This window comes from Acanthisitta chloris, unplaced genomic scaffold (assembly GCF_000695815.1).
Source record: "Acanthisitta chloris isolate BGI_N310 unplaced genomic scaffold, ASM69581v1 scaffold3765, whole genome shotgun sequence".
Lineage (NCBI taxonomy): Eukaryota > Metazoa > Chordata > Aves > Passeriformes > Acanthisittidae > Acanthisitta > Acanthisitta chloris.
The window spans coordinates 48,746-55,857 of record NW_008671928.1 but is presented as its reverse complement, the minus strand read 5'-3'; positions in this window follow the sequence as shown (position 1 = coordinate 55,857).

Here is a 7,112-nt window from a genome sequence, read left to right as displayed (position 1 = left end):
AGAAGGGGAAACCATCAAAATTTTAAAAGGAAAACTAGAACATTTTCTTTACCAGATTTTTGTGGAAAACTTTTCTCCCCCCACTTATAATTTCACAATGTGGTTCATGTTATCTGCAGAATCCTCTGCTTTGTTTGTTGGGATTTCAGAGAATTCAGTCAATAAGGAGTGAGTAAAATATTGAAACTCAGGATCATCTTGAAGTGTTTTGCTGGATCAGAGATTTCATTATCAAGATACTGGTCACACCAGCTTTGACATCCGGGAATATTCCTTGTTCAAAAACACAATTTAAAATAAAATTGCAAACTTTTGTGTCTAATACAGCCACTGAAGGAAAATATATGACAGCTGGAGGCTGTAAAAACAGAGCGGGATCACTGAACACATCTGGAAATAGTTTAATTATTGTACACTCAACTTTGGACTACTTGGTTCCTATGTAAACATAAGACTAATAATTAAAGTGCAAGATTTAGCTCATGTGGATTGCCATCTTTTAACTACTGATTTGGAGAAAGGAGGGAAAAGAGAAGGGTTAATTTTACATTTGTAGATTTGAAGGCCAAAAGGACCATTAGATGTGACTGGATGTATAACAGACTGGTGAATTCCATCTCATTGCTTCTCCTTTGAGCCCAAAACCTTGTGTTGTCTGCAGCATATTTTCCCAAAAGGCAGTAAATCTTGCTAGAAGAACATCAAGTAATGATCTTACACCTTGGAGAGTGAAGGAAATACTTATCAAATTAGCTTTAAGAAAGCATAAAGATAATTAAAAGCTTTTCAAGTCCTTTTTTGAAACAGTCTAAGGTTGTATGACATTTTAATTTGATTTGCAATAAACCAGTTACAAAGAGCCGTGGTTTTATCTGTAATTAATTATATATTTAACTTAAGATGTGTTAATAAAAAAATAATGGAGGTCTAAAGGACATACAGTCAAAAATCACTTGACTTGGTAAATTATTCTGAAGAATTACTTCAAATAAGGTTGAATTTGCTGACTTGCCATGAAACTTTGTGCAGTTGGCTCAAGATGATAAATTAACTGCACTGTAAAAGTAAAACTGCTTTAAATATCTTTTTATTGCATTAAGGAAGATGTGTGGATAGATGAACAGTTTTTTTGGTTCAGTATTAAGGAGGGCCTCATCTGCTGGCCACCATTTTGGGTCAGCAAGTCTTTTCTGTCTACTGGTGGCTGGGTGGTCTGTGTGAAGGCAGCCACAGACCTCTCCACTGTGCATACTCCATCCACTGCAGACCACTGCTGGGCAGTGTGAAACCTGTACCAAACTGCAGATAATGTTACTGCAAAGCATTGCCTTGCCCATCTTGAATGCTGCACACATTAGCTCTTTGGGATTTGCTTCTGTGCTCAGAGGATATCTCTATGCTGTGCTGGTGGAAGCTGCATGAAATGCCTTCAAGTAGTTCATCAGGATTCTCATGATCTAGCTTGTCTGAAGATAGCTTTGTGAACTTTTAAGGCTAGATCAATCTCTCCTCTATATGTTTCTGGCACATCTAATACATCTATGGATAAAACCAGGACAAACTCAGGGTGAACAAAGCCAAACTGGCACTCTTTAATGAGTCCAATTGTCCTTGGAAAGCCAGGACTCAACAAGCCAAGGAACCTGGTCTAATGTCCCAACATTGTGTTGTCAGTAGAGATGAGAAATCCCATAAAAAAGCCTGACTTTTTCAATTTCTCCTCTGCTTGCCTTTTTTTCCTCTTCTGGTGTCTAATGCAGAAAACTTGAGAACTTGGGGAAATGTAGAAAAATACACTTTATGTGAAATATAGTCTTCAGAATAAAACCTGGAAATTTTTAGAGTAAGTATTATATTACTTCTACTGCTCCTTTACCTTTCACTAATAAATATTCCCACCTTTATCAGTATATATCAAAATGTATAATATTAATAGTAATGATTTCCACAGTTTTTAGACTTTACTACTTGTACTTCACAGTGCTTTGTTATACTGAATTATACTGATTATATATAACGATGCTTTTTTTCCCCAAACTTTCCTCCTGCATGATGAAGATTTTCTTCTGCATCTGCATGATAATATGAGAGGATGTAACCTTTCTTTTTTGTTTGGTTATTTTTTGCAAGTCAACAATATTCATGCTTTTTATTTTCAAGTCTGTAATTTCCCTACTTATTTTATCAATATTTATAAAGATAAAACATATGCAAGCACCTTAGTATGCAGCACTATTTTATGTGTGGGGTCTATTTGTCATTATTGGGAAGTAAAGAATTTAATAGTGCCATTAAATTTTTTTTGCATCTAATAATAAAGGATATATTGTTTATTAGAAATTAATAAAGATGATTTCAATAAAGCAAGTGTCACTGCAGATCTATTTATTTGAAATTTCAATGGAATGTTTAAAGCATAAATTAATAGATATCTGAAATTTAAAATTTTTTTCTAATTTCCTCTTGCAGTCAAAGGCTAAAAAACTGAGCAGTGATTTGCCACAAGTTGATGGAAAGCATCAGGAGCTAAGTGTAGGTTATAGCAAGGAGAAAAAGGGCCATGTGAGAAAGGACTAAAATACAAACAGCAATGGGCTGCAAAAGAGGGAAACAGAAGATGGGAGAGCAGAAAGGACTTGGTTCCCATTTCTACAGAAGACACAATCAACAGGAGACATTCAGTGATGTCTGTGGGTAGATCTGTCTTTGCAGCTGCCATGACTTTACCTTTCAGAGCATAATCTGACACAACAGAATTTCTCCAAGGAAAAACATGGGACTGCTGTGGAGTGCCAGCCTCTCCCTCCAGATCCTGGTGGTGGCAGATCCCCCTGAACACACATTGGTCTTACTAGGAAGGAATTTTCATATTGTAGTACCTCATTGTATACCTCATGGCTAGAGAACAGAGAAACTTTGGCAGCTCCTCTTGTACTGTGTCTCGTGTGTGTCTCAAGGAATTCTCTCTGGCTTATATGTACAAAACTGTTGCAAAAGTGTGAGATTATAAAGTGATGCACTCAGAAGAGACGGTCTTAATTGTACACACACAGTGAGAGACTCTGAGCTGATTGTCACCTCTCATGGCTGAGAAGGTAATAAAAATTTCTAGAGAAAACACCACCTCAATGCACAAGAGCTGTCCAAACCCCTACCCCGAATTGTATCTTAGGAATTGTTAGGAAAGCAATACAGATCAAACCAGAAGAGATCGTGGTGCTGGTGTGCAAAACCCTCAGAAAGACTGTGCATGGTTCTCCTTCCCTGATCTCAAAACCTATTTACTGCAAGTGGGAAAGGCAGAAAGGAGACTAGTGAGGATAATGGAAGATATGGCATGGTTTCTGTATGAACAATGGAGGGGACATGAGTCTATAAAATCATCAGTGACAAGGAGAAGCTAAACAAGGAATAGCTAATTGTGGTTTCCAATGCAAGAATCGTCATGTTTAGCTGTGCAAGCATGTCTGGTACTGGGGCTTCCAATGAGAAATCTTATGTATTAATTCAAAGGTTGTGACAAAAAACTGATTCTGTATACCTTATATCCTCAGCGCTAAAGGGTCTGACTGCTATCTCACTTTTAATAAAGAAACTGCAGTTCCAATGTCTGTTGTAGGATTTGAAGTAGAGAATAAACCAAGAAAACAACTATTGATAGCAGATATACTACTGAGAATATTTGATGAGGTTGTACTTGAAAGTGATAGAGGAAAGAGTATAAAACATATATATATAACCAAAAAGAATTATCCAGTTAATTAACCAACATGGAATAAATTTACAGTAGCTGAAGCAAAGGGTGAAACATCACTGAAAACCATCATGGTTGTGATTGTGCACTAGCCAGGGAATCACACACCTAACTGATACTTCCAGGTCCAACTGAAGTGTTGTGACAAGTCATGGCAAGCTATCTGAAGATAACCACATTGGCTTCAGAGGTGCTGTATTCTTTGAAATGCTTCAGAAAAATACAGGAAGGGTAACTGCATGTACCTTGAAGAGCATAAAGAGCATAAGAAGAGCTCTTCAGGCCAAAAATTGCAAATTGGGCACAGAGAAAATCTTGAAATGTGTGAGATCTGATGAAAATTGCTCTGAAACAAAACTTTGTGCTGATAAATCAGGAGTTCTTGAAGCCATGGATCACATGTGCATGAACAAGAGTGACTATTTCTTAGCTTTAGCTTACTCACCCTACCCTAGGATCACTTTAGTGGAAAAGCTAAGAGCAAACCCATCATCACCCATAGTAGCCCGATATGTGCCAGATGTAGGATTCCAGCAATAATTACAAGCAAAATTAACCCACTAGTTCAGTAGATATGATTTCATAAAATTTGTAGTTGTTCATGGATTTCAGTTTCTTTCTGACCAAACCCATGCAGAAAACCTAGTGGAGGACATCTGCAAAGGTAGATGTCTGCATGATGGACCCCAAAATCTGGTGAGAAGGACCCAGAGGTTCAAGATCCTGCTGTTGATGTATGTGTTGGTACCACAGAGGATTAGGGAGACTCCTGAGGAACATTTGTGGAAGAATCAGAGTGCACTTGCAAGCTATTCTGAGTAAGAGGAATAGGGTTATGAAACCTGTCGAAATAGCCCTGAAAGTAAAGAAAAAAAAAGAGAACATTGCAGACCTGTAAAAGAATGAGCAGAGGGATGGAGATGAATGGGCCTCTTAGAAGAGCAGCCAGCACACACAGTGCTTCTGGGAGCTCCTGAGAGACCTACTGAGCGCTGTTAAAACAGTTTAAGTGGAGCTGAATGTGGTTTGTTTTTTCTACGTGCTGTAACACAAATTGCAATGTGAGCTAATTTGCTGCTGAAAAACAGAGAGTTGTGTTATTAAGATATTGATTTCAAGAACAAGAAATGAGGTGATACTGGTAAGAGATGCCCAATAAGGAACAGGTAGGCTTCTGGAGTCAGGTAAATGTTTTAGCAGTAACTTGACTTTTCTACTGCAAGTCCAGCATCAGGCTGCCTTCCTGATGGGACCCTTAGATAGTGTCTTGGTCCTTCCTCCATCAAAACCATGGCCCTTTGAGCATCCCAGGCTGGTGACAGAGCAGAAGATGGCCTCTGACTTCCTGTCTTCTCTTTGCAAGTCATGTAAAACAACTATGGGTGTCTCAAGTGGAAGTGTTACTGGTTGGTTTAGCTTACCTTTCCAATAAGAGGACAGAAATATATTGCTCCAGTGGTATCCCCTTGCACAATGGTGACTAGATCTCCCAAGGATTTGTGTTGGAGCCAGTCATGACATGGGGGAATGGTATGGATGAGATGAGACCCACAAGGCACAAATTATGAATTCTTGAAACAGGATAATATCCTGTTAAGTGGGAGAAGTCCTCTTATGCTCAGCTGAGTGACCTCAGCCTCTCTGAGATCCACTATCTCTGGATCTTCACTTATCTGCAGCCATCTTCTTATTATTCACCTCTTGGTAATGTGAATGTGTTCTTCAACTGCAAAACCACACACATCATTCAAGGAAAAGTCCAAGTATCCTCCTCTATGCACCTTCCTACCCCACATTACTGTTGGGCAGTTTAGCACACTCCATGCACAATTAGATATGCATTGATTATCCAGTTTTAGTGCCATCAATATTCAGTCCATCAATGTACAAATGCTACTCTGGGAAATAAGTAGCCATAAAACATTTTGCTAAAACTCCCAATCAAAAAATGGGCAGATGATGCTACTAACTGACCTGTGCAACTGATTGGAAATAAGAGCTTCTGAAATAGCTTCTTGGTTGAGTATGTATATCTCATTAATCTTTTAAACAGAACAGTGTGAGCTGAGCACAAAAAGATAACGGAACCCCCAGCATTATCCTTGGTCCTGCCCTTAGGACAAGGGTTGCAGTGCTTGGACCTGATTAAACAAGTCACGTAGGTGGGAGGTGTTATTTTCTGGAGATGCTTGAAACACCAAGGCTATTTTCACTGAAGGATGTAAGTGTCTTGTGGGCAACTGAATCAAAAATGGAGATCCTTCTCCTGTTTGGCTGCTTCTTGTTCTGCAGGTAGCCATGTTCTTCACAAACTTGATTTTTTGCTACTTAACCTCCCTTAACACCCCTAATCTTTCCCTGGCTCCCCAGTACTATGAGTAGTGAGCATGAGCTGAGGCTGAGTGGTGATATGGACCTTATGTATCTGCCTTGTATGCTTTTGTTCCATGCTGAGCAGGGCTGGAGGAGTAGAGGAACCCTACTTCCACCATGTGGTGATTAGGACACTACTCCAGAAGGGGAGAGACACATTTGGTTCCTCTTCTCGTGGGATTTGCAGTTGGATTCATGACTCTCATCATCCATTGTCCCAGGGTTAGTGGTCTCAGCACCTCTCTCTACTCTCTCTCTCTCTGAGCTTGTTCCATGAGACACGGGGACATCATGTCATCTGACCTGAGCATAAGTGCATATTAGTCTGTAGCCCTGCACAAAGGGAGCTCTCAATGAGAGAAGAACCCCAGAGTCGAGGCTCTGCTTCAGCAGACATTTCCTTTTTGTGTAGTTTTGTCTTTACTGCAGAGACCACAACCAGATCATTCCTCTTGAGGTGACTCTGGATTCTTTATAACTCATGGATTTCTGTGTTTCAGCTGTTGCAGTCAATTTTTTCACCAGGAGAAATCAGAAGGGAGATTAGCCCCATCTGCCACACATCCAAAAAATGGGTTTCTAGAAGAGCCACTGAGGCACCCAGATTTGGACTGAGGCAGAGCAGAAGCTGTGTTACCCACAGCTTGGATGAATACTACCACAGTTGTTTCATGATGTAAGAAGGACACGGCAACATCTCAGACCATAAATACAAGCAGAGCTTGGCAATTGTCCTGAGAATATTTAGTACCCTGGTGTAGGTAATCCATTAGAGGTGTTTGGTATTCTTGTCCTCACTTCTTATTCTTTTATAAGGCTAGGAGCATTTTTGAACCACTTGGTCATCTCATGAATACCTAGGCTATTTCTTTGACTGTAATCCCCAGTGGAGACACTGCCAATGGCTCACAGGAGTCTTGGCAAACCAGAAGACAGTGATTCCTCTTATCTTTTGCTGGTTGGATCACTTTGATGTTCTTCTGTT